The sequence below is a fragment of the Hipposideros armiger genome, unplaced genomic scaffold (assembly GCF_001890085.2).
Source record: "Hipposideros armiger isolate ML-2016 unplaced genomic scaffold, ASM189008v1 scaffold_443, whole genome shotgun sequence".
In the NCBI taxonomy this organism is placed as follows: domain Eukaryota; kingdom Metazoa; phylum Chordata; class Mammalia; order Chiroptera; family Hipposideridae; genus Hipposideros; species Hipposideros armiger.
Window position 1 is genome coordinate 1,583,228 of NW_017731793.1, and position 10,044 is coordinate 1,593,271.

The 10,044-nt window shown below is 51.4% G+C and overlaps 1 long non-coding RNA gene across 3 annotated transcripts in view; it reads left to right on the plus strand.

The window, feature by feature from the left end:
* The window catches only part of LOC109394883 (uncharacterized), a 14,089-nt gene that overhangs the window by 2,708 nt on the left and 1,337 nt on the right, over positions 1–10,044 (plus strand). Inside the window, exons 2-3 of one of the 3 annotated variants that reach the window (XR_002126538.1) lie at positions 845–1,030; positions 1,633–1,768. This is a non-coding gene — a long non-coding RNA (uncharacterized LOC109394883). Of the gene's footprint in view, positions 1–844; positions 1,035–1,632; positions 1,769–10,044 lie in introns of those variants that run through there. The other 2 variants (XR_002126539.1, XR_002126537.1) reach the window with 2 other exon arrangements.

Sequence of the window (10,044 nt, forward strand, 5' to 3'; positions counted from 1 at the left end):
GGCTGCAGCCCTTGCTGCAGTGGGCTGCCATAAGCTACCATGTGTGGCCAGCAGCCAGCATGAGCGGCCAGCAGCTAGTGTGAGCTGCCAAGAGCTGCTGTGAGTGGCCGTCCAGAGGCCGGCGACTGATCTGCCTCACCCAGGAAGAGCGTAATGATAATACCAATATGGGCCAGTGAGGCGACGTCCTCCACAACTAGACTGATGAACCAAAGAACAGCAACTCGTTTGCTCCCTTTCCCCGATTCCCCAACACTGTTCCCCTCTCCCAGTTCCCCAATAAAATCTTAAAAAAAAAAAAAGCCTGGTAAATGTGAAGGGCATTAATGTTATATCTGTCTAGGCATTTACAGTTCAAAGAGAACTCAACATCACTCAATCCTCATGCCAACCCTGTAAGAACTGTACAGAAGACAAATTTGAGTCTCAAAGAGGTTATTTCATTTGCCTAAGACCACCCAGATAGCAAGTGGCAGAAACAGAACAGAACTGCCTAGTCCCAGGCACCTGCCATCACCCATTTGCTACTGACAAGCAACAGACACCATTAAAAGATATTTTTTATATATATATATTAAAGGGCACAAAATAAATGTATGACTCAATGAAATATAAAAAGTGAAGTTCAAAAACAAGAACTTTAGCAGTTCCCCCATTTACCCCCTCCCCCAATAATACATCCTTCTCAAAGATAACCACCATTCTGACATCTAACTCAAGATTAGTATGGACTGATTTTGAACTTTAAATAAAAGGAATCATATTGTATTGGTTTCCTAGGGCTGCTGTAACAAATTACATCTATCTTGGTGGCTTATAACAACAGATATGTATTGTCTTACAGTTCTGGAGACTGGAAGTCGGACATCAAGGTGTCGCCGGCAGCTCTGAGCTTCCTCTGAAGGCTCTGGAAGAGAATGCATTCCTTGCCCCTTCCACCTTCTGCGAGCTGTCTGCATTCCTTGGTGTTCCTTCTCTTGTGGCTGCATCACTCCAATCTCTGCCTCCATCTATGGCTTCTCCTCTGTGGGTGGGTATGTGAAATCTCCCTCTGATGCTTTCTCATAAGGACACTTGTGATGGCATGGAAGGCCTGTTTGGATAATCCAGGATGATTCCCCCATCACAAGATCCTGAATTTATCACATCTGCAAAGACCCTTCTTCCAAATAAGGCAACATTTACAGGTTCCACGGGTTAGGACCTGATATCTTTGGGAGCCATTGTTCAGCCTACTACAAGTATTTATTTTGGGGGGAGGGTGTTCTGCCTTATTTCACTCAACATTACACTGAGTTGTCTATCTTGTTGCATGTGTCTGTGGCAAAATGAATAGTATTTTGGTTGCTGTGTAGTAGTCCATTGTATGAATTTGCCATACCATGGTTTATCCATTCTTCTATTGATGGACATTTGGGTTGTCTCAAGTTATAAACTATTGGTAGGAAGAAAGTTGGATGAAGCAAAATAGAGTCCTGGTGTCTCCAATGGAAAGCTATGCATCCCTGGAACACACCCTTCTAGGTTATCATTCTGATTCTGTGGGGGCTCTGGCCCTTTTCTTGTCTTTGAGCTATTTTATACTCTATAAGTTGTAGAAAACTAATGTCAATGTAAATGATTCTTTTCTAGGGACATGCAAATAATTCTTATCTGAGGACAACCCTCCCCACAGTGGAAAAGCCAGTTTTGCTTCTATTTGCAAGTTTATTTCAATTTTTTTGATCTACAAATGTGTCTGATTTTTGAATTCTCCTTTGAACTGTTGGTAACATTTTACTGGTCCCTTCATTTAAGGAGTTAAGTGAATTTTTTTTTTTAATTGGGGAATTGAGATGGGAACAGTGCTGGGGAATTGGGGGAAGGGGAACAGACAAGTTGCTGTCCTTTTGTTCTTCAGTCTAGTTGTGGAGGACGTTGCTTCACTGGCCCAAGTTGGCACCATCATTGTGCTCTTCCCAGGCGAGGCAGATCAGTCGCCGGCTTCTGGACGGCCGCTCACTGCAGCTGCTGGCCGCTCACGCTGGCTGCTGGCTACACACGGTAGCCCATGGCAACCCACTGCAGCAGGGGTTGCAGCCTACGCTGTCGCCAGCGACTCATGGCAGCCCAGCTCCAGGTCGAGCTGTTGTTCAGCATCTTAGCTGTAGAGGGCAGTGTCACTAGCCCTCATATGTGGGATCCGAACTGGGGCCCTCTGGCATCCCAAGCCAGCTTTTAACCAATGTGCCACTCGGCCGGCCCTAAGAGAACTTCTTGATACACATTTATTTTATATTTTACTTTTAAAAAAAATTACCTTTTTAACGTTAGGCATAAAGTTCCTATGAACATTCTTGTACACAGCAAAGTACTTTTAATGAGCCAAACCACTAAACTGAATTTTCCACCATTGAAATTCCAAAGCGTAAGAGCCATTGCCCACCAAACAGGAGGCTGCTGAAGTTTTCTGAGCTGCAAACAGGCTTGTGGAACCCGCCCCTGTGCCCTAGGCTGGGGAGGGGGAAGAGATGGCTTCAACCAGACTAGGGAGCCTCTAAGAGCCTTGTCTGTCTGAGGTGGCAGGTGAGATGCTGCTAAGGTGTCCTGGAGAAATCAGCCGATCCTTGAAGGAGGTGGCATTTGAGTAGGGTTTCCATAAGGAGAGGGCACAGCAGGGAGAGTAGAGGAAGAGCAAGGAAGTGAAGACAGACAGGGCCTCCTCAGGGAGCAAAGACTGAAGGCGCAGGGCAGAGCAGGGGGCACGGCTGTGCATGCAAAGGTGAGGGTGAGGGTGGGGGCAGAGCAGAGACCGCTTCCCCACCAGGCCTTGGAACTTGGGCTCTATAGTGTGGACAGGGGCCAGTCACTGTAGCTGTAGGACAGGGAAGTGACATGCTGTGAGATCATCTTTAAGAAGACTGGCTTGGTGGCATGCACAGGATGGGGAGGGCAGCCCTAGCAGTCAGGGGACCTGTTCATAGTTCTGGGGACAGGGGAGGCTGGGAGGTCTGAGATGGTGATGGCGTCAAAGGGGAGGAGACAGATCTGAGGGTGGGGCACACAGAATTGTCTGGATTTCATGCCAGTCTGTGGCTAGGCTTCAGTGCTGGCATCTGTGCGGTCCCATCAGCCTCACCCCTGCCTTGTCCCCTGTACCTGATCATCCTCCCTGGCTCCCAAGAACTGGAGGGGCAGAAGGAGCAGGCCTGGAGCAGGAGGGGGTCTGGAGCACGTGACCGACTGCCTGTGCAGGAGGCCGTCTATCAGTGTGTGAGCTCCTCCCAGGGCCCAGACTCCACCTGGCCACAGCTATCAAGTGGCAGGGTTTGGGACGCTTTGATCGCCTCCATTCATGCTAGCCCTGCAATGCTAGGGTCTCAGCACCACTGAGATGGGCTGAGCCCCGCACCCCACTGAGCGCCCTTGAGCTCAGTGCCTCTGGTTTCCCGATGATGCATTCAGCTCATCCTGACACCCACCCCAGTCACTGACGGCCCCACTCGGGCCCAGCTGCTCTGCACCACAGCTGGAGGAGCCAGACAGGCAGGGGCTGCAGGCCAAGTTTTAATCAGAAAACAACTGTTCCCAACAGTTAGCAAGCCATCAGCTCAGAGTACCAGGACATCAAGCTGGGATTCTTGACATGCCTCCCCTGGAGCCAGGGGAGCACTGGGTCCCCGGAAATGTACAGCTGTCAGCCAAGTGATAATGTGTCTGCAAGCAGAGATGGGCTGTTTGTCTCCTACAGCCATGCTGCTCACATTGGGAGGAACCCATGTGCCCTGTGACCACAGCTAAATCCCCAGAAGTTCCTTGGGATGCCCAGATGGACTGCAGGTGGCCCAGAAAAGATACAGGAACAGGGTAACTCTGAACAAGGCATCAACCCTCCCTCATGGCCTACAGAGATCAGACATCATGAGACCCTCTTATGTCACATCTAGGGAAACTGAGGCCAGCGAGAAGGGAGTGGTGAGCCAGTGCTTCTCTGTGCCTGCTTTGTGGGTCCTCGGGCTTGAGCTCAAACCCTGGCTCAGACAGCCACTAGCTGTGTGACAGCGAGCATATATCCTCAACCTCTCTGTGCCTCCAGTTCTTCTGTGAACAATGTCAGTGCTCCCATACCAGTCAGGGGTCTTGGGGGACTAAATAACAGGTCCCCACTCTTTCCAGTGTCCTCTGCACATCACACTTCTCTTCAAAGCCATTGGCACATGGCAATCGCATGGCTAATAAACAGTAATGATGCGCTTAGTGTCATTTAGTGACTTGGAGACCGTAAGCATCCCAAGGGCAGGGCCTGGCATGTGATAAGGGCTCAGGACATGGTTCTTCTCATCATCTCCCAGTGTCTAGGTCCCCATCCCCTGAAAGCAATAACCCTTGTCTAGCTTGCATGTTTTGACTCCACCCAGTACTGGGGACCATCATGGTGGGGACACGGGAGAGCAGGGACTAGTCAGATAAAGGGATTCCAATATAATATGCCTGAGGCTTACATAATATTCATCGGCCTGTGTCCGGCACTTCCCAGTTTTAAGTGTCTAATGGAGTCTTTGTTTTACAAGTGAGGCTCAGAGAGCTAAGTTAGTCTTCTAAGATTTGGCCTTTAAATCCTAGGTATACGACCCCAGCTGGTGTTGCTCCGCTTGCAAAGGAGCCTCCTGGAAATCCTGCACACATCCCAAGGCTCTGAACTTGCCTGCATCTCCCCTTTGAGAATCATTTTCAGGACTTGCAGCCCTTTTGGAAAAATTTCCCCTTTGAGGGTAAATTTCACTCTGGGGAAATTTTAAGTAAATGGGTAAAAAGAGGGGGATAACAGTGCATCAACATCCTGTTCTGAACTCAAAGGACAGCTCCAAGTAAATAACACTGCTTTTGCGGGAAAACCTGAAGGCAGTTTAGAGAGGTTCTAGAAAGATCTGGAGACAAACCTATTGAGAAAACATAAAACCACCCTGGGAAACTCATTTAAAACTGGTCAGCAGGTCATGCCTGTTGCAGCAGCCAGGGGGAGGGGGGCCAGCCGGAGGGACAGGTAGCTGTGTCAGAGGCAGTCAGTGCTGGGAGTGACTATCGGCTTGGTCACATAGGGCCCTGGACTTCCTGTCAGAGCCAGGCTGACCTGGACATAAAGCAAATGGGCGGTAAGAGTGTGACTGCGGATAGGCAGCCCTTCCCAAGAGCTTTGTGGAGAAGAATGAAGGGCTATAGCTAGGGAGACTGGAGAGGTAAAAAAAAAAAGGGCTGTTTCTTCTTTCCCTCTTGCTCTGGGAGCAAGAAATGAACTGAGTGTGTTTACGGGCAGAAGTAATGGGATTCTGAGCAGAGGAGGGTTATGTTTGCAGAGGTGGGGAAAAGGCCGAGGCCAACGTGTTGAGGGGACAGGAGATGCTCTCTGCTTTCTCAGGGCCTTTTGTGGGCAAAGTTGGAGGACAGAAGCCAAGGCCCCCAGGCTGGATTAGGTGTGGTGTGTGGAGATGACCCCTGTGTTTGTCTCCCCACCCCCAACCCCAGCCCTTCGGTCTCTGGCCCCAGACACAAGAGGGACCAATCCATGCTCTGAGCAGGAACGTATTTGCCAGTGGGAGGACAGCAGTGGGAGTTGGAGAACCAGGATCTGGCCATAGTGTCTTGTCTTACTAGCTGGGTGGACTGTATTAGTTCCTAAGGCTGCCATAACCAGTGACCACAAACTGGGTAGCTTAAAAAAACAGAAATGGGTCTCTCACAGTTCTGGAGGCTGAAGTCCAAAACCCAGGTGTCAGCAGGGTTGGTTCCTTCTGCAGGTTCTGAGGGAGAATGTGTTCCATGCCTCTCTCCTGGCCTCTGGAGGCTGCCAGCAATCCTTGGCGATCCTTGTCTGGTAGACGCAACACCTCAGTCTCAGCCTTCATCTTCATATGGCCTTCTCCTGTGTGTCTCTGTGCCTTTCCTGCCTCTTGCAAGGACACTCATAATTGGCCTTAGGACCCACACCAATCCAGGATGATTTCATCTTGAGATCCTTACCTTAATGATGCCTGCAAAGACCCTTTTCCAAACAATGTCATATGATGAGGCTCCAAGTGGACATGTCTTTTTTTGGGGGGGCGGGGGGGACACCATTTACCCATGACAGGGATCATAGAATAGCCACTTCCCCTTTGAAAGGCCTTGGATTGTCTGAACATGGGGATGCTCTCACAAGGAGAAACAGAGGGGATGATGGCCATGAGCCAGCTTTAGGGATCACATGGTCCAGCTGGGACAGGCACGTGGCTTCAGTTCTGAACATCTTGAGAGCGGTGGCTATACACCACCCAGGCCAACAGCCATAGCACGCACGCCCTTTTCGGGCACACCAATCCTTCCAGCAGCCAGCCTTCTTTCCCAGTTTGAAATTGCTCCATCGTGGGTTAAGAAATCCTCTGTACCCCGAGGCTTTGCCACCCCTACCTCGTTTTTGGGTCAGTCCTGCCCAACCTCTTAGACACTACTGCTCCTCACCTGCTTGGCCTGGGAAGCTCAGGCCAAGACCCTGAGTTGGGGCCTCAGAATGATGAGGCGGGGGGGGGCGCTTCAGACTGAGTGGCTGAGGGGGTGGGGAGAGGCTGCTCATAGAACTTTGGGACCCCAAAGAGTGACATTGCCTGGGGAACCTCTACGATGAAATAAGCAAGTCCATGGGCTGAAACATGAGATGACCCTGCATGTGACATGCCTGGGCTATGTCTACGGTTAGGTCACCTGGAGGACCCTCTGAATGACCATGAATTGGGAGAGATTCGAGTTAACAGAGGAGGAGGCTACATGGAATGTGTTTGTCTGAGAAACTCACTGATGTGGCCTGGATGACAGAGGTGACAATCCCCTGCCCTCTGTGTAGTCAATCAATACTGTGGGATCCTTCTAAGAGGGTCATGAACATGGAGGAGCAACGGGAGGACTTGGGTTCCAAGCTTGGTTCCACACCCAGGGGTTGGAAAGCCAAAGGTCATTGTACTAGTCAGCTCAGGTTGCCATCACAAATACCACAGACCAGGGGCCTGAACTGACAGACATTTGTTTTCTCACGGTTCTAGAGGCCAGAAATCTAAGGTCAAGGTGCCATCAGGGTAGGTTCCTGCTAAGGCCTCTCTTACTGGCTTGCAGACAGCCACGTTCTCACTGTGTCCTCAAGTGGCCTTTCCTCTGTGTGCATGCAGAGACAGAGAAAGAGGAGGGGAGGGGAGGGGAAGGAAGGAAGGGAAGGAGAGGGGAAGGGGGGAGGGGAGAGAAGAGGAGATATCCCTGGTGTTTCTTCCTCTTCTTATAAGGACACCAGTCCTTTCGGATTAGGACCTCCATTTAACTTTAATTACCTCCCTAAAGGCTCTATCTCTGAATACAGCCCCCTTTGGGGTTAACGCTTCAACCTACAAATTCGGTGGAGGGACGCAATTCAGTTCATAATAGCCACGGAGTGGTGGGATCCGGGAACCTCCAGGGTAGCCAGGAAGGGTAATGCCAGCTGGGCAGGAGAGGGGTTTGCTGTCCTCTGGCACCCAGGTGGCATCACCAGGAGGTAGGTTTAGAATGAGGTGGGCTGAGGCTCAAACAGAGGCCAGAGGCCAGCCTGCCGGGGAGGACGACATCCTGCAGCCACCACCCACTGTCCAGGAGCCCCAGGTGTCTTTTCCTGGTTACCAGATGACAGCAACTTCTTGGGAAATGCAGCTCAGGAGTGTTTGTCTAGTGGAGAACACAAAGGTCATAGACGCCTTAGCTTGTTCCAAAGAGCTTCTGATCACCACGCCCTCTGCATTGTAAATCTTTTCAGAAAATAGAAACCAGAAAATGGAGCCCAGCGGCAGGGCAGGGGAGGTTGGGCTCACTGGGCACTAGGAAGCCACAGATAAGAGTCAAGGCAGCAAACCCAGGGAGGGGAACCATCAGTACCTCCCAGCAAGGCAGCACTCATCCCGTAATTTAAATGGTAGTATATTTAAATAAGCAGTTCCATCATCTGCTTCCCTCTGGATGGGTCTGGATTTCCCATGCTGGCCCCAGGAGCTGTGCCATGGGTTCAAAAGTGGTTATTCAATTCCTGGAGCCCTTGGGGAGTCCCCTGGTCTGGTGACTCCTCTTCTGGTGGCAGCTCAGCTGGCAGCTACTCAGGACCTTAGCGTGTTTAGTCCCCACTCCTTAGGCCCCTCTTTGGCCATTTGAACCTACACGTATCTAGCTGCCGGGCTCGTTTCCAGAGTGAAAACCCTAAGGAGGGTTAGTGGTCAGGCCTGCCCAGTTCCACCCACAGGCGAGGGACAGAGTAGTTGGTGTGTGGACTGAACCCTCGTTGCTTTAGCTGAACTGGCTAGAGAAGCCATGAGGCCTTTCTCAGGACACATGGCTGCATGATGTCCAGCCAGCTGCCTGGCTTAGGGCACTCGGCTCACCTCTTTTGGGAGCTCTTAGACAAGCAGCCTCCCGAAGCAGCTGGTTTCCTTTCCAATCTGAACACGTCTGATAGATGCGACAGGGCCCTGTCTTCTAGGAGAACATTTACATGGGTGCCTGTTTGTCATGGCCCTGGCTGGCCTTTCTGTACTGGAAGAACTGGGGTGATGCATGGCTCTCTCCTGGTCACACTGAGCTCTAACCTGCACACCCTCCAGGGTGGGACAGTTCCCTCTCACCCAGGGATGATTCTCAGCCCCAATCCTGCCTGCGGACACATGGCAGAGGCTCCAGGAGGCCATTTGGGCCTCTTCAAAAGCTGGGTGTGTCTGTCACCCCCTCAGCTTTTCTGTTTCTTTCCAGAGCTCTTTGTGACAGTCCACCATTAGTCCGTGGAAACACTTCCTTTTAAAGCAATCGGGGCATTCTTTCGGGGGCAGATAAAAAAATTCTTCTAATTTCTATACATCGTGTCTTTTATTTGCCCAGAGTGTGTACGTGCGAGACACCAGGAGGCCTCAGCCCACGGGCTCGCATGAACACAGCCAGGTCCAGACCCGTGTAGTGGTCTGGCTGCGTCTAGTCCAGCAGAAAGGGAGTGAGCTTGGGGGGGGGGGCCATCAAGACACCAAGATCCCAGCAGCTGTTCATTGACCAGCTCTGGATGCTGGGTAGAGGCGTGTGCCTCGGTTGACCCATCTATCAAGTAAAGGGATTGGACTAAGAGGCCTGTGGGGGCTCTTTGAGGTGTAACCATCTTAGAGTCTGGGCAGCAGTGAATGGTCCTGTTCCCTGGGCCACACCACTGGCCTGGGCTCTGCTCTTGGAGACAGTCAGCTCTTGCCTGAAATATCAACTCCTAGTAAAAATAGATGCAATAGGATTTTTTTTTAAGGTCTTCAAGCAGGACCAGGAAGGTAGGGATAGAGAGAGTAATTACAGCCTTTTAGGGGACAAATACTCTGTGCAAGGCGGGTGGTGGCTGTTAAGTGACCATGCGTGCAGGGAACAGAAAGGCCAGACCAGGCAGCACCACTAAACCTTGGTCCCAGCAGAAACCACTATGACTGAGGGGCTCTGCAGGGCCAGGCTGGGTGTGGCTGGAGACTTCCCTGCCCCTGGGCTTGGCACGACTGGTTCCGCCTCTGCCTGCTCTCCCAAACCAGATGGCTGGAAGCTTAAGCTCCTTGGAGTGACTGCTGCTGCCCTGTGTGTCCTAATGCTCCATAGCAGCATGCTTACTACCCTCGGGGAGGCTTCCTAAGCACCCAGGCCCTTCACTCCACCTGCTGCTTCCAGTTCTGCTGCCTGCCCACCCCTAACCCCCATCACACAGGCACTGACCATGGTTTTTCTTTTTTCATGCAGCAATCACCACTAAGGCCAAGTAGTCTCAGGTAACTTTAATGAAAGTGTCAGCAGTCCTTCCCCCCACAGTGGTATATAGATGGTTGGGCTTGAAAGCAGAAACGCAGCTGCGCAGCTGCCGAGAGACCAGCCACCCAACGGAAGGCCAGCTGCCTTCTGAGGGAGCCAAGTTCTCGGCTCTAGACCCAGGGCCCAGGGCAGGGAAGCATAACTTCTTGCACAGTCTGGCAGCCGAGCTTTGTGGAAGGTCTCATCGGGGCTCCGAGCTTCCCC